The sequence below is a fragment of the Canis lupus genome, chromosome 12, assembly GCF_011100685.1.
Source record: "Canis lupus familiaris isolate Mischka breed German Shepherd chromosome 12, alternate assembly UU_Cfam_GSD_1.0, whole genome shotgun sequence".
Lineage (NCBI taxonomy): Eukaryota > Metazoa > Chordata > Mammalia > Carnivora > Canidae > Canis > Canis lupus.
In genome coordinates, this window is record NC_049233.1 from 46,476,871 (window position 1) to 46,499,830 (window position 22,960).

General features: G+C 38.4%; 1 long non-coding RNA gene across 2 annotated transcripts in view; it reads right to left on the reverse strand.

Moving 5' to 3' along the window:
- Positions 1–11,350: 11,350 nt before the first annotated feature.
- Positions 11,351–22,960, reverse strand: part of LOC119874212 — a 69,945-nt gene continuing 58,335 nt past the window's right edge. The window contains exons 2-3 of one of the 2 annotated variants that reach the window (XR_005367990.1): positions 17,751–17,869; positions 11,351–12,385 (exon numbers count right to left, since the gene is read on the reverse strand). This is a non-coding gene — a long non-coding RNA (uncharacterized LOC119874212). Of the gene's footprint in view, positions 12,386–14,137; positions 14,302–17,750; positions 17,870–22,960 lie in introns of those variants that run through there. The other variant, XR_005367991.1, reaches the window with a different exon arrangement.

Here is a 22,960-nt window from a genome sequence, read left to right on the forward strand (position 1 = left end):
CAAATTAAAAAAAATAAAAAGAAAAACTACAAAACTGCAGCAAGTTTTCTGTGTTCCATCACAACAGGGGCTGGTGGGACTTGTGGACCTTCTTTCTGAAGTCACAAGCTCATTGAGAAAACTGAACACCCATTATGGGTGTCTTGCTTCTATCTAGGCTTTTAAGGTGGGGTAGGAATGTAAACTATGTGGTTCTCCCTTCCCTCTGACCTGGAGAGCTTTCCCATAGCTCCTCTGCCCCTTGGCAGAATTCTAATGTCTCTTTTTATGCTAGTTGCTTTTGTAAACCACATCTTTTCTTCTGTGCCGAGGACAGAGGGATATGTATTCTTCCCCACTGTCATTTGTAGCAATGGGTATGGGGATTCCCTTTGTTACTGTGTCTCCATCTCTCTTGCTGTTCTCTTGCCATTCTATCTTTGTTCAGTAGCTGTTCAGTCAGCCCTCAGTTCTTCTTGAGGAAGAACTATTCTATTAATGGGTGCAACTTGGTGTGTTCTGTGGAGGTGGTGAGTTCAGAGCCTTCCTATGCTGCTATTTTGAATAGAAACTCAACTCAGGTTTTTAAAACCCAATAATATTGTCCGGAAGCACTGGCCTCCTAGCCTCTCTTACCTCTCACATTCCTTTTTATCAATTGCCCAATCTGGCTTTTTCTTTGATTCACTTGTCTTTCTTGTTTGGATTAGTTTCTCCTCCTCTGGCAGCTACTCTCCCACTGTAGTTTTGGTTTTCTGGGAAATGACTCCCAACTAGAGAAAGGAAACTTCTTTCTTGGTTTTAGTACATTGCTTTGTAAGGACAGCCTCTGTAAAGCCAGCCTGTCTTTGACTCGGCCTCTGAATTTTGTCTGCACAACCCTTAGTATCAGCCCCTAGGAAAATAAATCCTCATCAAACTTTCATTCAGCTAAGCAGCCACTTATTCATCCAATCAGTCCATGCCTCGGGTGAAGCTATCAGGACCTTCAGTATTTTTCACGGATTCTCAAATCCTGTCCTGCACTATCGCCCTTCTGCCCCCTGCTCAGACCTCCTTACAATGCTTTTGTCCTTCTTTCTTTACCCTTCCTAATTCATAAGCTAATAACAGATGTTAGAGATGTAGAAGTAAGAAAATCTTCACTCTCAGTCCCAGAGAAGATGGAGTAGGAGGATGAAGAAGTAACTGCTTTTAGAATCCCAAATTAGAGCTTCACCAAACATGTTTTCCCATGGAAACATTATTATAGATGCTTTTTATAATGTTACAAATCACATATATTTTGGACCAGGTAGCTATTCATGGGCCATCATATGGCATGCAATCAGCAAATATAACATTATTTCTATTGGAAATATGTCCCATGATTCCAAACACTAACTTTGGTAAGCAATGTAGTCATAATTGGGAACATCAGAAAATACATGAAAATAGTTTTTTTCTAACATATTAGTTATTGAATAAATCTACATTCATCATTAAAAAGTTCAATTAACCCAATTCTATTTGTTTATAAAGAAAAATATGATTAAAGTTTTGTTTCATTAAAAATTAATTATAGGATTATAACTGAAATACCTATTTATTTATTCTATCCTATCATTTATTCATTGTGAAAGTTATTTAGGTTGTAAATCTTCCAAGGAGTTCTCATTGTTTAAGTACATACATGTTCTTAATTTCTGGTTTAATTTTAAAGTCTACTTAGTTCTCTGATCAATAGTTTCCTCAAAGCATCATAAGAATCTGCACAAACATTTCAGTTCAAACAGAAGTAATGTTCTTAAATAGCTCTACAAAAATAAATAAATAAATAAATTAATTAATTAATTAATTAATTAAACTAGCTCTACACTAGTTTTGTTTTTTAGAGTTTTTGTATCTTTTTAAAATGTAATGAGAAGAATATTGAATCATGCACATGTAAGAAATAACTTACAGTGTTAGAAATAATCAAAAACTCTCCTAATAAAAACTATCCTATTTTTATTGAATCAAATATTATATAATAACTTGGGAGAAAAGTTTTATGCATAATGTAATATATTCTGAGAAAACCAGCACCATGGACATCTGTTGTTTTTACCAACTTACCATTCTTTTCTCCTTTGACAAAAACATCCTCTTCTCCTCTGGGGCACCATGCCTCCATCTGGTCCTCAGTTGCTTCTATCATAGTGTCCTGTCCATACCTTCTGATACAAAAGTGATCATGTGGCCCTGGCTGGCCAATCAGAGTATCCATGCCTCTCCTTACAATGACCCAAACTGGGTGAAAGAGTGCTTTCATAATATAGGCCTATTGGTGCTAGAGAAAAAAAGCTTTCTTTCTTAGGATCTTGAACCATAAAATAGTAAAAGACACAGGTGTTTCACTTTCTTTCCATGCCACTTTGAAGAAGAATCTATAATAGAAAAGGTGAGGTCAACACTCAAGGAGAAGCAAAACTAAAGAAAAAGAGAGGAAAACGGAGAGGGCACAGATGAAACAGATTCTCTGAATCCAGCTGGGCCTGAAGTCATACCCACCTGAGACTTCCTAACAGTTTGGACAAACGAACTTTCATTTTATGTAAACTCATGTGATTTCCCTTCTAATCTTATAAATTCACGAGTCTTAATACACCAAGATGGAGAGGAAGGAAGTGAGACTTCCATTCACTTCAGGGTCTTCTCCATTTGAAGGTATGCTCATCTGAATTAATTTTCCTCAACCAGCACCTAAAAAGACTTGCAGGTCCTCCTTGTTCAAAAAGGAGAAAAGTCCGTGGCCAAAGGGCCTCCAAACACAACAGTGGATGAAGTGGGCATCTCCTTCTATCACTTTCTCTCTCTGTAATCTTGGACAAATTGCTTATTTTTCTAGGTCTCCATTTCCTGATGTCAAAATAGGCATTGTTACTATAATTTACCTGGTTCATAGTTTTCTTATGAGAATTAAATGAGATGTTGTATGTAAAGTATAAGATATATAACACATATTCAATCACTCTTAGCTATTATTCTATAAACAGATATGATATAAGGCAATATGTGAGGTGCTATCATTGAAGTGTTGACTAAGACACTTGAGCTACACAGAGAAGTCTTTTCCACATTCTTCCTCTTTGTGTTGCTCCTATAAGGCTAATAGAGCCACTTTTCTCAGTGTAAATATGAGAAGTTTCTTGGGAACACTTGTCAGCCCAGTCCAGATAATTTTGCCTTGAGCAAGGTAAAGGCCCATAATGGAAAAGCTTTGACCCAGTGAGTAATCCAAATGCTTACTGATTAAACTGTTAATAGAATAATAATGAAGGAGTTAGAGGGGTCTTTAAGATGCTATTGAGTGTTAGTTAAAAGCATCAAAAGTTGATAGATTTTAATTCCACCTCTGCCATTGTTAACAATAAGATTTGGGACAATTTACAAAGGCCTTTTAGCCTTGCTTTCTGGATTTATGAATAGGGATAATAGTAATTATCTTAAAATCATTGTACATGTAAAGACAATGTATGTGAAATGCTTAGTAGAAACCCTGTCCATGACGGCTTGTTCATGCTGCATGTAGGGAATTATCGTGTCTTAGAGTCACTAAATGGATCACAGAGGGTAAAACATTATTAGCAAGGCATTTTTTGAGTCAGGAGGATGAATTGGAGGAGGGTCTGGGAAACATGACAGAGAGGCGCAGTGTGTTATCTGAGGTTTTTCAGTCCCAGGTGCCTAAAGAGGCCCTTGACTACAGGGCATCCAGAGAAATTGTGAAAGACTTTGAAATGGGAACAAATATATCAGTGTGTATCTTGTCTATTTAGCCATCCATGGCTGTCCACCTTTCATTGTCTTTGAGCTACAAGTTGTAGAAAATTGATGATATAGACAACTCTTACAAGGAAAATGTGTTTCTGGTGAAATGCAATTTATTATTTCCCTTTGGATTGACTCATTTTGCATGGACATAAATTCATTTCAAAATTCCTTATTTCCTATAAATGCATGGTTTTTGAGAATTCTCCTTTGAACTGACTATAACATCTTACTAGTTCCCTCACTAATTAATAAGGTAAATCAAATTTTGACATGTGTACATTTTATGTTTGTATCACAGTCACAATTTTATCATCTTTTTTTTTAAGTTTTTTTTTTTATTTATTCATGAGAAACACACAGAGAGAGAGAGAGAGAGAGAGAATTCCCCAGCAGGGAGCCTGATGCAGGACTCTATCCCGGGACTCCAGGATCACATCCTGGGCCAAACCACTGAGCCACCAGGATTCCCCATCATCTTTTTTTTTTTTTAATATTTTTATTTATTTATGAGAGAGAGCCAGAGGCAGAGAGAACAGGCAGAAGAAGAAGCAGGCTCCTTGCTGGGAGCCCAACATGGGACTCAATCCCTGGTGTCCAGGATCACTCCCTGAGCCGAAGGCCATGCTAAACCACTGGGCCACCCATCATCTTTTTTAAAGATTTATCCCTTAAAAGGGGCTCTCTCAATTGCATGGGGGAGTCTCTGACATTATTATGCTAATTTTGCAATTGAGCTCATGCCTCCTGCGTAGTCCTTTTAAAGGTAAAAGGACATTACCGGTCTCTGCCTTCAGTGCCTCATTGGAAGCATCTTCTGCCAGAGACATCTTGGAAGTTTCAGAAGGGAAACTCAATTACCAAGGATCTGTATCTTAGTCCTCTGATTCTGCTTCTTTGCTGTTGACACTCCCTGAGGGAAGGCCCTGTTAATGGAGGCCCACATTAGTCTCCAAGAATTCTTGAAAATGGTCACCTTGCCCTTGATTAAAGATACAGCTAAACCTATTCTGATTAAATGTTTTTCAGTGTAACAATCATGTTTCATTCAGTAAAGTATTGTAATAGCCCACTGGTTATTTCAAATTGCAAGAAGCACTCTCATCCAAAATTATTTCTTTTAATGGTTAATAAATAAATTTTAGATGTGAAGACAAAGATCATGCTGCACATAAAGGTTTTCAAAAGAGTGATGTAGACTCCAAGACAATTGCAATTAGGAAGAGGGAACAGGTGAGGATGATGAAAACTCTTTTAAAAGTAAACACAGGGACTCCTGGGTGGCTCAGCAGTTGCGCAGGTCATGATCCAAGGGTCCTAGCATCGAGTCCCAAATTGGGCTCCCTACATGGAGCCTCCTTCTCCCTCTGCCTATGTCTCTGCCTTCTCTCTGTGTCTCTCATGAATAAATAAATAAAATCTAAAAAAAGTGAATACAGGCAAAAATAAAAAAGCAGTCTCTTACAGTATTTATACCACAATGTACACATTTCACAAGCAATCTCATAGTAATAATAAAAATACTGGTGAGATCACATTTCAAATTCGTGAGCTAGAATTTAAGAATCCTCAAACCTGCCCCTCATGTGGAATGAGCTACTGTCTAGTTTGAGGTATGCTGCTCTCCTACAGAAAAGCCCCTAGGGAGGCTGCCTCATGCAGGAAAAGCATTGACTCACTGGCTCTCAGTCCTTGGCTCTCCTTTTCCAACAGGCAAACAAAAACAGACAAAATACCAAGCAAGGCATTTAATGACTATCGGTGCTGGTACGTTCTTAACCTATCTGGTAGCAGGATTTTTGTTTCTTAAACTCCATGGTATAATCAAACTAAGATGAATGATGCTAAATTTAACCATAAGAGCCAAATAGTTATGGTCATATAAGCCAGAATTGAGCTAAGGGGAGGCCAATGAACATTTCCAACTCTCATAGCCTCTCAAATTTTTGTGATTGTCCTAACTGGAATGTTTGTTCTTAGTGGCTCCCCATAGATTAGGATATGCCAAGACCTGTCAGTGTCCCAAAGGTGTGAGAAATGCCCCCACACCTCAGGCTCTGAAAGGACTATTAATTTCCTGTTCCTTTAGCAATCCAGGGCTAAGTGGAAGCCTGACTGGCAGGCAACAAGAGCTGGGAAAGTGGGATATTCCATCTAGTTCCTAACAGGCAAACAGGAGTTGGGTGTTTTGGCCTGTTCATTCTTGCTAACCCAAGGGAATAGTTGCTAGAAGTGCTTGTGTGTTCAAAGAGAACCACTTCTTTGTTTTGTGTGGTCCTGGGAGACTCATGAATGTCAAACCCTGTCAGTTCCTAGAGCAAGGTTAGGTGATTTGGCTAGTCTCTTGGGGGATAGCAATAACAGCTGGTGTGCTGGATGTGTAGACTAGCTCCTTCCAGGCAGAAGCTGGAGACTTAGTTTTACTATGAGATGAATTAGAGGGAGACAGCAGGGGACATGGCCAGCAGACATTTTAGGTTCCTGAGAGAATCTCAATCAGCTCCCATATGCAGGCTTATTAGAAACTGGACCTTCGGGCAGCAGCTGGGAAAGTATGCAGTCAAATCCTTTCCAGGACAAAATTGGAAGATGGCACGTTTGCCTGCTGCCCCTCTGCACTGAGCCCAGGGAAAATAGACCTGGGACATGCTTGTGTGCCAGTTTTGCTGCTTCTTTGTTTTCTATAGCCTTATGGGACTCATGAATCCAAACCCTTTCAGCTCTCAGAGCTGGATGATTTGGGGGTCAATCCTTCATGTGGCAGCTTTTAAAGTTAGGATGTTAGATGTGGAGTCCAAACCCTCCAAATCAAATATAATGGCTCATTATGGGTCTCTGTGAACAATATCCAGAGCTAAATATTGGTAGTAGGGTCAATTGTCAAGAGAAAGATTGGACTGTTTTGTAAAGGAACATTAAATATTTACCTGGCCACATCATCACTGGGGCTGAGATGAAGAGTCAGAGCACTTGAGAGAGGTGGGATCTGGGACCAGAACTACTCTGGGAGTGAAGAATGAGGGGGAAATGATCAAATTCATAAATGGTGAATTAAAGAGGAACAACCAGAAAGATTTGAGGAAATTTTTGACTTCACTATCTTTCCAGCCACTCATGACTCCTCCCAGATCCACCCTGAGGTGTGCTGTATGCTATGAACTGATGATAAGAGAGAGAGAGAGTCCCTAACAGTGATGGGCCAGAAGGCCAGCAGAGCACAGGAAAATGAAAGCCCATTTGGCAAAACTACAGGAAAGGAGTTTCAAGCAGGGCTTGAAATATCTTTCTTATACAATAAATGTATACCAATGGAGAGATCTAAAGACAATTTTATTTTTTAATTATATGCTATTTTGAATTATCCACTGAATTATCTTTTAAATACTAAAAAGCTGATTGCAAGATTCAAGAAAGGGATTTTCTTAAATTTAAATTCACCAAATAGCGTTATTTGCATAGGTTTGTCCTTTTATATTGTCTAATATAACGTAATAGACAGTTTTGTTGTTATTTAAGATGTATTACTGAGTAGCTACTACATGAGGAAAAAAAATTTAGTCAAATCACTTCTTTTTAAACTCACCCTCCAACACAACTCTGGCTTTTAGTTGATCTTGCAAAGGATCCAACTATTGACCTCATGTTGTCTTGAAAGAGGAGGAAATACAAAAGTCTTTAAGTACTGGACCTTTAGCAGTGGTCAGGGCAATTACTTTGAGCAAAGACAGAGTGTGACATGTGCGAATTCCTGCTCACAACTGTTTATGGGCAAGAATTAAGGTGACAGGGGAAATGGCTTTGGGTCAGTCACACATTTAAAAGTTCTATTGAGATACCTTATTAAAAAGGAAAAGGAGTTTATTTTTAACACTTACATTGTCAGATTTTGCAGTTCTTTTGATTGAAGGCATTTAGTGAACAGTATATTTTTCAATGACCTGTGACATGAAATGTAACAACTTCTACCTCAAGAAGTGAATTTAAGCCAGACTTAAGAGCATTTTCAAAACCCCGGTATTTGGGATACAGGAATTGGTTTTTAAAAATAATAGTAACTCTATTTCTTATTATGGTAACCCCAACTCTTATGTCTGAATCCTAGGTAATGGCAAGTCAATTCTTTTCAAACTATAAATTGAATTTTCTCCCCTCATGCTCCCTTTCAATTTAGCAACAACAATAATACCAAGAAGTTAATCTCCTTAAATATCTTTTATGAAGAAATATTATAGAAAATCTCAAATCAAAAGGATTTTTTTTTCTAGTTGGCTAAGTTTAGTTTAGTTTAGTTTCTTTTTTTTTTTTCTCCCCTGAGATAGAAGACACCAGGGCATTGAAATACTTTTTAAAAAACACTCTGTACAAGTCATCAATTTTATGAGGTGAAAGAAAGATATTGTCTTGTGCAACCTTTTTATTTTCACATGACAAAATTGAGGTTCAGAAACAGAACACTACCCTTTTCACTGGGCTTCTGAGCAAGCATTTCTTGCATTGTACTATACCTCCTATGAAATTATTGTTCAATTGTGTTTTGAATTATAGCTTTTTGAGTTGTAGCACTCTTATTACAATATGGTTAAATGGATCATGAGAAGAGATCTTTTCCACTTGGTCCATTTGCATAGAAATGATAGTCAAACTTCAAGATATAAAAGTGATTACTAAAAGAGAATAGCTCTAGAAGCAAAAGCCTTGGACAGATTCTTGGGGAACACTGACATTAAGGGGCAGAAGAGAACTGAGAGCCTGTGGATGAGACAGGGAAAATGTCTTTAGAGTTTAGGGAGAAAATTAATGACATATTGGGGATTAGAAGTCAGATTGGAAGATAGACATGGTCAAGAAGGAGAAATAAAAAAAATAAGTATAAAGAAGTTTGGAGAGAAAAAAAAGAAGTGGAGGAGAAAGGGAAGACCCAAGAGTAACTAAAGGACTAGTGCTAAGAAAACATTTAAAAATACAAAGGACTTGTTTATCTATGCATGAAAAACAGATTGCAAATATAAAATTATAAGAGAAAAAGCAGATTATTGATGAAATGAGCTCCTAGAGGAGAAAGGAGGAAATGAACCTGACAACCTAGAGGAGGGATTACTGCTTCTCTGGGACAGTCAGGAAGAAGATGGAATGTGAAGAAGCCTCATCAAAAAGCCTTGGTCTTAGTAAATTACTAGTTAAGGTCATCAGTCAAGAGGAGACAATAATGGGGATGGTAAACATTTGAAATGATCTTCACCAGGTTTTTGAGAGCAGTTGCTCTTGCTTGAGCCAGACGTTTTGAGGTGAAAGTCCCACATGTGTGATAGTACACTTGAGAGAGAGAAAGGAGGGAGGGAAAGCTGATGTTTGCAGAGAAAGAGCCAAGGAAATGAAAAGCAGTCTGCATTCTGACACTTTATACACCCATTTATTGGAATCAGGATGTCAAGAATGTGACTTTGACAAAATTATGATAGTCTCAGGACCCCCCTAAGAAAATGTCATGCCCTTGTTGCACTTGTGCACATCCATGACAGTGCAGTGAAAGAAGTGAATACAAGCAGGTAGGAAAATAAGGAGAGGCTCCAATATAGATCCTATTCCTCTCCTACTTTGGTGTTATCATGTTTACATAAAAGAGGGTTTTCCACTGAGAACATGGTTGAGGAGATGGATGGGTGACTCTTGAAGTCAGAGTGGTTAAGAATTAGGAATTGCTAAACCAATAAACATTTTTTTAGATTTAGATTTAAAAAAAAAATGAAAATCCATCATAGAATCAATCACTGAGTCCTTTGAAAGTGTACACCAGCTCCTTAAAGCATTGTCTGAAGGAAAAAGAGCATGAGCTAGCTGCTTTACAAAAATCCTGAATGTTGGAGGAGCGTGTGCCAAGTTAGAGTTTGAAGATTATTCTAAAACCTTGAATTTAAAATCCAGTCTTTATACCAACCTGTGTTAAGTATAAGTCCTGGGCTACCACCAGCCTACAATTGTAACCGTTTTTATGGAACACAACCTCACAGTTGGAGAGTATTTTATTTGCGATACTTGCAATGTTTTAGCCTCATCTAATTTTCACCCACTGAAAAAAAGTATGACTGAGGGGTTTTAACTGACATCCTTGGCAACAATAAATGTAAATTCTGACTTTCTGTTATACTAAGGAAAAGATTTTAGGTCATAATGAAAGATTTCAACTGGATGGGGCTCTTGCTGAAGCAGAAGGGGACGTATGTTTCAATCTGAGAGACATACCCGAGGTCCTTCATCACTTACAGAGGTTTTGAAAGAAATGGAAACATGTTATAATAATATGGAAATATTAAGAGCTTTGGAGCATCGGGTCTTCAGAAAAAAAGGCACATGAGAAGTCTCTGAGTTTCTCCTTAACACCTTGAATGTTTTCTTTAACAGCTCAAGTATTTTTATTCCAGAAAATAATTTTACATCACCTCTAGAATTTTCTTGCATATAGGCTCCTACATAAAAACATAGGCTGCTTAGCTTCTCACTCTTACCCCTACCCTTTTGCTTCGTGGATTTCTCATTATTCCTGTCGCACAGATAGCTAGCTGCCCACTAGCAATTTGTTCGTTGCTTCTATATTGTAAAGTGGTTTCTAGAAAGCACTGGCCCAACCAAGAATTATGCTTCCCAGCTGCCTTTGTTTCTAGGTGGAAAAGCATGACTAGTTATTACCTCTGGAATACGACTGCAAGTACTGTGCATCATTTATCCCCACACAAGTGAAGTGGTAATGTCAGATAAGTAGGTGTGCCTTTTCCATCTTGTTTTTCTCATCCTTTACAGGGATGCAAAATATCATGAGGCTTAGGTGATAGTAGAACTACAAGATGTGAAAAGGTTGGGTCATTGAATTACCATGTGGAGGAAAGCCACCAGCCACCAGGGAACCAGTAAATCCATGTTGAACATGTACATGAGTGAGAAATAAACTTACAGTGTGTGAAGTCATTAAGTCTTTGGAGTTTATGCATTAGAACAGCTAGCTAGTATTACCTTAACTAATGTTCATTAGTCACCCATTTCTCTTGCCTCTGTTAATGTATTTCCTCTGCTTGGAGTGCACTGCCCTTTTTGTTATGTGCCAAATAGTGCTCAGGGATATAAAGGTGAGCAAAATAGACAGCTTATGTTCGTGGAGCATGCAGTATAATAAACTGCAGCTTATCCTTCAAAGAAAAGCTTAATGTCACATAATTATTTTTCCCTAATTTTGTCCTCTTTCTTCACTCCTTAAGCAAAATTAATTTTCCCCTTATTTGTGTTCTAGTAGAAGTCGGGATCAATAACAAGTACAACTGTGCAGGTTTCAGTCCTGGTCTCAAAGAGGAGAATAATATGAGCCTAAACACATGGACCTAAAAGTTTTATACATTTCATCTTCTGCATTGTGGGCTCATACACATCAGGGACTATGTCTTTTTGGTCTTTATAAATGTAGCTTAGAGCATGACAAAGGCTTAGTAAGGGTTTGTGGAATGAGACTACTTGTTATCCACTGTTCTTTTTAAAGAAGAGCTTTATAAAGTGGCATTCATTTTTCCCTCCTGGTTCTGGGGTGCAAATATTGATGTCACAAAAAGGAGCAGGTTTAAAATACACTAAATATAGATCCATTATTGGAATGATGCTTACTATATAAACATTCAGGACTCTTACATCTCCAAAGCAGAGTGACATTTTTTAGAACTAGACATCAGCCGGTAACTCTTCATCAGATTCCAAAAACAGGTACTTTTCTGACTCACAAGATATTTTTCTGTTTTCTGCAGATTTCCTCATAGTTGCCATTCACAGATAATCATTTGTTAAGTCACACACACACACACAAAAATCAAACAAAATTGTTGCGTAACAGAATTGTGCATTGCCTATAGATATAATCAGTTTCTAAATTCTTATAACCTTATGGACAGGAACAAAAGTTGCATCAGAAGCTTAGTAATGGGGATAGTGAGCATATAGGAGAAAGCTGTGAACAGGGTGACTGGGTTTAGGCGATAAGCCTAGTGGTCTGGACTGGGCAGGGCTCACCAGCATTCTTACTATGGTGTCCAAGGGGAGCGATGATCACCAGTTTACTTCCAAACCAATGCTATCTCCAAGGATCTGATCTGATCATTGGAATAGAGAAATCAGAATCTCCACATAATGGTGATGCTGATGTTGAGGAAAATGGGCTGAGCAGCACATAACCATAGGTGTCGGGATGGACTGGGATGTCCAGGAGAACTGGGGTCAGTCAAGAATGGCAGCAGTATCGCTGGTCCTGTGCCACACCATTCCTCACTTGCTGCCACTATTTCTCACTCCTCTTCCATGGTAGCCCTGGATAGTGGCACTGAGCTTCTGCTTAACACCCTGCAATCCAGTTTTTTTCCATTTATGACATGGAGAACTTTTCTGTTTTCTTGTCTTTTGATTTAGAGACAAATGATTTAGGTCAATAATCCCTTCTGTGTTTTCACAATTGTTTTAAATCTGTCATTCCCTGATCTTCAAGTTTTCTTTATTCCTTCCACTTTGTGTATGTCCTTTCTGCCCCCAGTGTTACAGCTTCACTACCATTGTCATTTGATGTGGATTTTCTCCCCATCGCTATGATCTAGCAAACAGAAAAAACACAGAAGAAAGAAAAAAGTAAATATGTTGTTCACGTAGAGCCATCTTTTATTCCCTCTCATAAAGGAAAATACTGATTTTGGAACCTTCTTCTCTTTAATTTAAAAGGTTCTTGGTGAAGAAAAAGATGATTAAAATTGCCAAGAGAACTGAGCATTATTAAAGGAAGAGAGGAGAGGGCAAGGGGATCAATAAGTAACAAAGCTATAACAAGGTCTTCATCCATTGCATATGGACAATATGCTGGGTACTTTGCAGTCCTGCTTTGCTACCTTCCTCCCTTCCTCCCTCCTCCCTTCCTTCTTTCCTTCCATAAACACTGACTGAGTCCTAAGCATATGCCAGGCACTGTGATTCCACATCCAGATGTTAGCCCTTTATTCACAATCTACCCAACAGTAGCCAGATTAGCAGTTCTACAAAGTCTTTAGAAAAGTCAAGTCCATTTTTTTCAAAAGAAAAAAAGAAAGTCTGGTGTTAAATAACCTTCACTATGGACAGTTCCCCCCACTACCATGGGGAGTACATGCCTTTTGTCTCACAGTCCCTGAAGCTACAGAAATGGGAGAGAGGCAGCCACCTTGTTGCCAGAAGGCTGTGATGTGTTTACATGCAGTGCTGCATGGTAGGATCAGTGAGACAGTGAATGCCCTGTTTATAAACTGATTTTTATCCCTTCTCTGGCGTTACTGCATTTATGTAGTTTTAGAGAAAAGATAGGTTGAATGTACACAAAATCAGCGGTTTACCTACTTAATGGGAATAACAGTCATGTAGCCTAAAGGGAGATTTAACAGAACTTGAGATGTAAAATCTCACAGTCACCTTCTGCTTAGACCTTGGCTCTGTAAATAATATGTTTAAGAAAATATTCCTGCCTCTCTTTTGCTTGCCTCAGCTCCCACTCTCATGGGACTGAATTTGGGGATCGTGTATAAAGTATATGCCATAAAAATAAATCACAAGCAACTTCTTTAATATGTCTGCTGACTTCAGCTTACCTTTGGATATTTTCTCACCTTCCTGGCTCTGCCTTTTCTCCTGTTTCACTGACATTGTTAGCTCTTCAGTCTCCCAGAAACCTTTCTGGTTGGCTTCCATCTCCCCTGTTGTTTCTTTCCAGGCTCTCTGGAGGCCACTTTCCCTCTGTCTTTCCCTTGAATCTTGCTGTTCTCTAGATTTCTGTCTTTGCCTCTCCCTCCTTCTCCTCAGAGGACCTCATTTATTCCCATGGTTTTTTGTTTTATTCTTTATGCTGATGGCACTAAAGCTCTAGTTCAACACAGCTTTCTTTTCTGAACTCCAGACACATTTATCCAAACTCTCATTTGGTCAGACCCATGGGCTCATTAAAAAAATATGTCGGAAACTGAGCGTATTATCTTTCTACTCCATATTCCCAGGCCTGCTCTTCCCAAAATGTTTAACTTGACAAAAGGCACCACATCCACCCAGGTGTCCAAACAAGAAGCCATCTCAAGTCTTGTCCTTCACAACTCATATCTAGTCAATCGTATGATCCCTCAGCCCTACCTCTGGGCCAAGGAGCTGTTCACTTGAATCTCTCCTCTACGCCCATGGCCACTGCCTCTGGAAGGCCTTGACATCTGCCTGCCTGACTGCCATGGTCTCCTCACTGCTCTTTCTGTGCCATTTTTCATCCATACAGATACCAGAGTGACCTTCCAACAGCACAAACCTAGCCATGTCAGTTCTCTTCTTCGGTGTCCTCATGATGAATTACAATGCACCCAGGATTTGTTTTAATCAGGTATTGTAAGGCCAACAGATCTGGAGACAATAGCTATTAAAAAGACAGTTTGTTGCTTAATTTCCTAAGAGGAAAGATCATGCCATACCATGCAGGGCCACACAGGAAGCACCAGAGTTGGTCAGGAGCTGGAAGGGGATGAAAGGAAAGCACAGGACAGAGCCTTTACTGGGGTTTCACAGGAAAGAATGAGCAACAAAGCATAGGTACACAGTAAGTTTATGACTGGCCAGTTTGAATAATGTGGCAGGCTCTGGGCTAGGGGTGGTCCCCAGTTGTCTGGTACCTGGCCCTGTGATGATTCAGAGAGGGGGAAACACTGACTTGTTTTCTGAGAGTTTGATAAAGGAGGTGTTTGGGATATTATGGTTGGTTTACATATCAATTTGTGGTTATTGTTTGTTATCTCTAGAAGTTAGCAAACCCTGGGAGGGACAGTCCCTCCTGGGGTACGCAAGGCCCCCAGGATGTCAAAATATCATAAAACATAGAAAATTTTTAAAAAACATTATTAAGGGCAGCCCTGGTCGCTCAGCAGTTTAGCGCTGCCTTCAGCCCAGGGCCTGATCCTGGAGACCCGGGATCGAGCCCCATATCAGGCTACTGCTTCTCCCTCTGCCTGTGTCTCTGCCTCTCTCTCTATATGTGTCTCTCATGACACAGAGACAGATATATATATGCACTCCCAAACACTCCAGTTCATAGGTAACAGGAAATCATGGAAGGATTTTAAGCAAGAGAATATGCTTTTTTTTTTTTTTTTTTTTTTTGCCTTTGGAATAAAGTCAGACTTCTGTGAAGATTTCCAATCTCATCAATTTATCATTTCCTCTTTCCATTGTGTTTGCTGTACATTGCCCTATATATGCTCTGCTCTCTCTTGCCTATGGGACTTTGCACAGACAGTTGTTCCCTTTGCCTGGAAATGCCCCTTTCATCCCTCTTCCCCTGGTTAATGCGAGAGCTTCCTTTAAGATCAGCTCAGATATTATCTCTCTGAAAACCTCTCATACCCACAGGCCTTCATTAGTTACCCTGTTATGTGCTCCCACATCACCCAGCACACATCCTGAACTGCAGTGACCTGTTGCTTGTCTCTCTGTTAAGCTTGACTGGAACCTCCTGGTAAACAGGCAATGTGCCATCTCTGAATCTCCAGGGCCTGACCCAGACCATAGCAAGCACCCTATAAGTGTTTGTTGGAATTTATAAATGAACAAATGATTTATAGGGAAATACTGTTATAATTAAAACTAACACATCATCACATCAGAGAGGGATCCTTTCTATGACAGCTTTTATTTGATCTGCAGTAAGACCTGAGTATTCTATCTCAGAAGGCATCCTTGCCTGTACCTCCACTGGAGTTTTGACCACATCATATATCACATGGTTCCATCATAGTTTGTTTCTTTCAGAAACCATACATTCTTAGATGACAGAGGAGTCTTGCTGTTTTGTTTTTGAACTTCTAACAATGCTGGGCACATAGCACAATTTCAAGAAATATTCAATTTGAAATTGAAAGATAAATAAGCTATGGATGCTATTCCAAAGATGATCTTAAAATATTCCAAAGAAAAGTAGCATTTTAACTAAACTTTTCTTATAAACATAGTTCAGTCTTTATAATTTAAAGCCACCACTTCCACTTTCCATTACCAAAACAATATACATCCCATAAGAAACAACCAAAGACATTAACAATAGAAGAAGAGAAGGTACCACTTATGTTCATTGTTTTCAGAGTCTTATCTTCTCCTTTCATATGCTGACTAATTAAGGCTATAAAATGACTAATGTCTCCAATTGTTTAGATGTCTCAATATGCCATCATATTTTAATCTCTATGTACTTTCTCAATTTTCAACACCCACACTTCAAAAATCTTAAATTACATAGATGTTCTAAACCAAAGAGGGGAGGGACACCTGGGTGGCTTAGCGTTAAGTGCCTGCCTTCAGCCCAGGGCATGATCCCGGTCCCGTATCGGGCAGGCTCCCTGCATGGAGCCTGCTTCTCTCTCTGCTTATGTCTCTGCCTCTCTCTGTGTCTCTCATGAATAAACGAATAAAATCTTTAAAAAATAATAAATTAATTAATTAACCGAAGAGGGGAAAATCGCTTTTGTATTAGGGGGGCTATAAAATATTATTGACAAGAAAACTGGAAAACAAAACAGGAAAACATGATGAACCATGATTTAAGCAACAGACTTATGAACTTTGGGAAAGAATCTCAATCCCAGTTAGAACAAGAAAGAGAGGAAAGCAAGAAGATTCTCAAATTTAACCCAATTTCTACTTGAATGTCAGGGCTCTGTATAGTTAGTATTGAGTTTTTGTAATATGAATACATTAAAAATATTTTGCTTGTGCAGTGGTAACCAAGAATCATACCCCAATTAAAAAATAATAAGAGATAAGCCAAGTAAGTATATAAATTGGGATTCATTGCAAATGAAGGACTCTTTCAAGCTCCAGAATTTAGAACTTCTTTAGTTAGATAAACCATAGGCAAGACGTTGGCCATTTGCCCAACCCAGGGCCAAGATGACAATGAGATATATATAGCTTGTAAACTAGCAATTACTTCTTGGCTGACCTTTCATATTGCTGAAAGATGTGCTTTCTCCACAATGGCTGTCACTAAATCTCTCCTGACTTACCATCTCTGGTATATCATGGAGTTCCTTAGAGTGTTTGTCTTCCCTTTGCTTCTGGTGTATTTTCCTTGCTCCAACTAAGCTCTCTTAAATGCCCTCAAGCCCTCCACTTCTTCTTACTGACTAATGTGGCTGTGTCTACCTAGCAAATTAAACTAAAAGTCCATGAGGCAAGACAATCCCTTGCTCTTTGGAACATACTTCCCTCCAGCTTGACATTCACATACAAATAACAAAAATAGCTCTTAAGTTCGAGGCCCTAGGAAAACTGGGAAAAGGTGAAAATCTTTTTACATTAGAAATTCAGTGGCTGTTTTGACAACAGTTATTTATTACACATCCCTTGTACTATTATTGGCAAGATGGAGGGACAGTTTCAGTGAAATATGATGGCATATAGTAAACTTATTTTTCTAAATAAATAGAGAGACCTGTGGATGAGGAAGCACACAGGAGGCATATATAAGCCTTTCCAGAGGGATCTAGGAAGGCTTTCTGAGGGAGAGCATGACTCACTGGAGTATTACAGAGGGATTTGGGTTAGTCAGATAGAGTGGACTGGGGGTGGGTTTCAAGCAATGTAGGCAGCAGAATGTGCAAAGGCAGGGAAGCCTCAAATCATCTATCCCAGGTAGAAGATATCTGCTCTCCTACTCATTTTTCCAGCCCTGAAACAAAAGAAAGCCACATTGGGTATAATCTAAGCTCTTTGTTTACCGAATTTTTATAAAAATAAGATTGAGTTAATATTAATATAGAATTCTTACTTGTGTCAGTTATTGAGCTAGATAGGTTACTATACACATTTTATTCAGTTGTCAAAACAAAAATTGAGAAAAGCATGATATTCATTCTCCAGAAGAGTAAACTAGGGTTCAGGGAGGTTAAATGGGTTGTCTAGAGTAATACAACCTGTGAGTGACAGTCTGGATTTAATCAGAGACCTAGACATCAAACTCCAGAGTCTGTGTTTGTTCTTCTTCATCACGTGGCTTACACAAATACAGGAGCAGCTGAGAGGAAGCGGTAATCTTTCAGGGAACAAAAACCAAAATAAAATTCCTGTGAAGAAGTTAATGTAACCCTGGATTACTGTTAGTGACTCTCTCCTGGTGCTCTCTCCACTTCACATGATTCTGAAGTGTTGCATGTTTGACTGCCAAAGGGCACGGGGGTCTTCCTCCCCAATTTGCTGTGACAAAGGGGTGGCTCAGTTCTAGACCTGATATTATATAATAGTTAATATCTGCCTTGAGCTTACTTATATATTATCTGATATGATTTTCACCATTGTGCTGTGAGGTTGACACAGTGGGCATTGATTTTGTTATTATCATCAATTTAAAAATAGAGAACTTGTTGCCAAGAGAAACTGTATGTTTCCCTCTAGTCACATAGTATAGTGAATACATGGCAATGCCAGAAACAGAACCCAGGTCAGACCAAAACAGGACGAATGAAGTCATTACTGAGAAGGCAAAATTTAAGTTTCTAGTGTGCTGGCAGAGCAGAGCAATTGAGGAAAGAGAGAAAAACAGCAGCTGCTCTCACTAAATCCTGAACATTTAGGGTTGGAAAGAACCTGAGGCCTCATCTGCTGTAATAGGGCTCCTGTGACAGAGAGCAATTGTGTGGTCCTAGAGGCCAGCGGGACACACAGCCCATAACATGTTTGGAAGCAAAGAGGGCCATTGGGATTGTGGGGACAGTGGCCCAGCACTGATGGGATGGGATTTACAGAGCATTTAGGAATGCTCCTCCCCATTGGGAGGGAGGATTGTCATGCAGATGGAAATCAGTGTCTCAGGTCAGAAGCTGAGATGGGCTGGAAGCCAAGTAGTAGCACAGTTCTCTTATTTTCTCTCCCAGACTGCAAATGAACAGTCTACAAATAAATATACCTTTCACCTATTTTCGGGTACATTTAATAAAAAGATTATAAGAATTATTACCAAGGAAAGAAGATACCTTGGTTCTAATCTAAGGGCAGACAACAAGTTTGCTTTTATTTTGACTATATCAATGAATAGATAGTCAAATGGAAAGTCAAATGGAAAATTGTCAAGAGATTCACAGAAAATTTTGAGTAGGAATTAAAATCTACTCACAGGGAACCGGTATCATACATGTGTGTGTGTGTGTGCATGTATGTGTGTGTGTGACAGCATGTATGAAAAACAGAGAATATCCTACCAGAATGTACGTTTAATGTTGAGTGTCCATTGTTGCTTTATTCTGTATGATGGCATATCATTTCTTTTTTTTTAATTAAACTTTTTTTGAGATAATTTGACAGAGAGAGAGAGAGCCAGAGAGCACAAGTAGGAGGAACTGCAGCTGAGCATCTGCCTTTGGCTCAGGGCATGATCCTCAGTCCAGGGATTGAGCGCCCCATCAGGCTCTCCAAGGGGAGCCTGCTTCTCCCTCTTCCTATGTCTCTGCATATCTCTCTGTGTCTGTCATGAATAAACAAATAAAATCTTTTTAAAAAAAGTTGAAGAAGTTTCCCTCCATTTCTATTTTTCCTCAGAGGTTTTATCATGAATGAACATTGAATTTTGTCAAATGCTCTTTTGCCACTAATTGATAAGGTATATAATTTTTTCTTTAGCCTGTTAATATAGTAAAAACCATTTATTGATTTTCAGATATTGAAGCAGCCTTGCATCTCTGGAATGAACCCCAACTGATTATGGTGTATTATTATTTTTACATATTGCTGAATTTTATTTTCTAATATTTTGTTAAGGTTTTTTACACCTATATTCATGAGTGATAATGGTCTGTAGTGTGTGTGTGTGTGTGTGTGTGTGTGTCTGTCTGTCTGTCTCTGCTGTCTCTCTGATTTTGCTATCAAGGTAATACTAGCTTAATAAAATGAGTTAGGAAAGGTTCTCTTCTATTTTCTGAAAGATATTGTCTTCAGTTGGTGTCAATTCTTTAAATGTTTGGTAGAATATTTTAGAGAAATCATCTGGGCTTAGAGATTACTTTTTTCGAGTTTTAAAATTATGAATTCAACGTTCTTAATGATGTCAGTGCTATTCAAATTACATACGTCATCGTGGGTAAATACGGCAATTTATCTTTTTCAAGGAATTGGTTCATTTTATCTAAATTGTCAAATGTATGTGTACAGGATTCTTCAGAGTAGTCCTTTGTTATCTTTTTTATGTGTTCAGGGTTTGTAGTGATATTATTTCATTCTCCATATTGGCAATTTGTGCCTTCACACCTTTTTCTGTTAGTCTTGTTAAGAGTTTGCTGATTTTTGATCTTTCAAAGTACCAACTCCTTGTTTTATTTATTTTATTAATGATTTTCCTGTTTTCAATTTCATTAATTTTTGCTCTTTATCAAACTCTTTCTCTGCTTGCTTTTATGGCACTTGTCTTTTTCTAGGTACATTTCATTTATAGCTTTTTTTAGTGATTGCTCTGTTATCATATATATATATATATATATATATATATATATAGTCTCTAAACTATTGGTGTCATTCATTTTACTGGTTTGAGTGAAGTATAGAAATCTTACCTCCATTTTCATCCGTGTACCCATTCTCATTTATAATAAAATTGTCTTAAATATTTCCTCTACATACAGTTAAAACCACAGTGTTCCCTCCTCAGTGTCCATCACCCAGTGAGGAGGGAACACTTGTGGACACTTGATGGGATGAGCTCTGGGTGTTATACTATATGTTGGCAAATCGAACTTCAGTAAAAAAAACAAAAGTGTTCTAATTATGATATACTTAATTATATAGTGTTATAATTATGTTATATTTAATTATAGTGTTATAATTATGCTTCAATTGCCACACATAATTTAGAAAACTCAAGAGGAGAAGAGAATCCTATTGTACTTTCATATATTTTTTGCTACTGCCTACTTTCATCTTTCCTGATATTCCAAGTTTCCTTTTTCCTTTTTTTCTTTTTTTATTGTTTCCTTTCTGTTTATGGAATTTCCTTTGCCATTATTTTAGGGTAGGTCTGCTTGTGACAAATTCTCATACTACTAGTCTTTTATCTGAGAATGTCTTGATTTCCCTTTCATCCCTGTAGGGTGTTTTTCCAGATACAGGATTGAGAGGTTGAGAGTTTTTTCCTTTCAGTACTTAAATAACAGTATGCCATATTCTTGGCCTTATGGTTTCTGATGAGAAATCTGGTGGATTTCTATTATTCTTCTCTATAAGTAGAGTATTCTTTCTCTCTAGCTGCCTCCAATTTTTTTAATTTGTCTTTAGTTTTCAGAATTTTAATTATAATGTATCTTGGCATATTTCTTTGAGTTTATTCTGTGTAGAGTTTGCTCAGCGTCTTGAATCAGTAGGTTTATGTCTCTGCCAAATTTTACAAATTTTCATCAATTATTTCTTCAAGTTTTTTTGAGGCGTGTGTTTTCAGAACTCCAATGACATTAATGTTAGATTTTTTTGTTGTAGTCCTATGGGCTCCTGAGGCTCTCTTCTTTTTTTTCTCTTCCTTCCCTCCTCCCTCTCTTCCTATTTCCTTCCTTCTTTCTTCCTTCCTTCCCTTCTCAGTCTGTTTTTTCCTCTGTCATTTAGATTAGGTAATTTTTATTGTTTTAACTTCTGTTTTACTTATACTATCCTCTGCCTTCTCCATTCCACTGTTCAGCTCACCAATTGCAGTTTTTATATCAGTTGTTGCATTGTTCAGTTCTAAAAAATCCATTTAATTTTCTTTTTATATTTCTTATTTCTTTACTGGGACTCTCTATTTCCTTGCTGGGGCTTTCTGTTTTTTACTATTTATTTCCAGTGTGTTTGCTATTGCTCACTGAAGGAATTTTATTATAGCTACTTTAAAAATCTTTGACAGATAATTCTAGCATCCCTGTCATCACAATGCTGGCATCTATTGCTTGCCCCTTTTCACTCAGTTGGAGATGTTCCTGGCTCTTGGTATAATGAGGATTTTCAACTGAAATCTGGACATTTAGAGTATTGTGTTACAAGAACCTAAATCTCACTTAAAACTTCTGTTTCAACTGTTATTTTTTGACACTATTTTGGAAGGAAAAGTTGAGACATTGTCACATTATCTCCAGGGAGAAGCAGAAGTTTAGGTTCCCTACTTATCCTCTGTTGATACCTGAAAAAGGGGAGTTCCTCATTTTTGTTGCAAGGGGGTGGGTATTCAGGCTCCCCATGTGGTCTGTATTGAAGGGAGAGCTTGTTATCAGTGGACTGTGGTGAAAGTCCTGATGTTCCCCTACTTCCCTGACAATATCCCAGCACAGAGTGGGAGGGATCCTCATTACTGTCAGATAGTGACAAATAACTACTAGCACTGAGGGGAGAAGGGTTTGTTACAGGCTGATACGGTGAAAGTCCCAGCTGTCTACATGGGCTTCTGTGACACTACATGTGTGTGGATGTTGCTACACCTTATAACAACCTTAAAAAGTTGGAAATATGAGCTCCCCACTTGGCCTTTGCTGATGTGGGCAGGGCTAGAGCTACAGTTTTTTCTGTGGTGTTCAACAGGACTCAGCAGTTATTGATTTCTAAAGGTTTTCTGTCTTGCTAGGTTGCTCCTTTCCTGATCTTTTGGCTAGAGAAAGCAGGTTGTACAGAGGGTTTTTTTTTTCTTTTGGCTATGGCACTGGCATTTCAGATTGTTGACTTCTTTGGTTCCAGGTCTGGGATATAGGAGGTAAAACAGAGACCCAGAAAACTTACCAGTATGACATTCTTCACATCCCAAGACCTCTAGCTAGGCTTCCTTCCCCTCTCCATCTCTTTTCACCTTCTTATACATGTTTGATATATAATGTCCAGAGTTTTTTAGTTGTACTTTGTGAGAGAAATAGGAAAAGTTTATCTACTGCCCGTTGTTTTTGAAGCCCATCACAGTTCTTTAAACTGCAAGCTGAGAAATGTGAGCAGACCTGACAGGGAACCCTGCCTCAAAAAGCATTCAATGGATGTCCGTTTTATATTTTTTAAGATTTATTTATTTATTTATTTATTTGAAAGAGAGAGAGAGAGAGAGAGAGAGAAAAGGAGGAGGAGGAGGAGGAGGAGGAGAGGGAGGAGCAGAGGGAGAGGGAGAGAAAATACTAAGCAGATTCCACACTGATTGTGA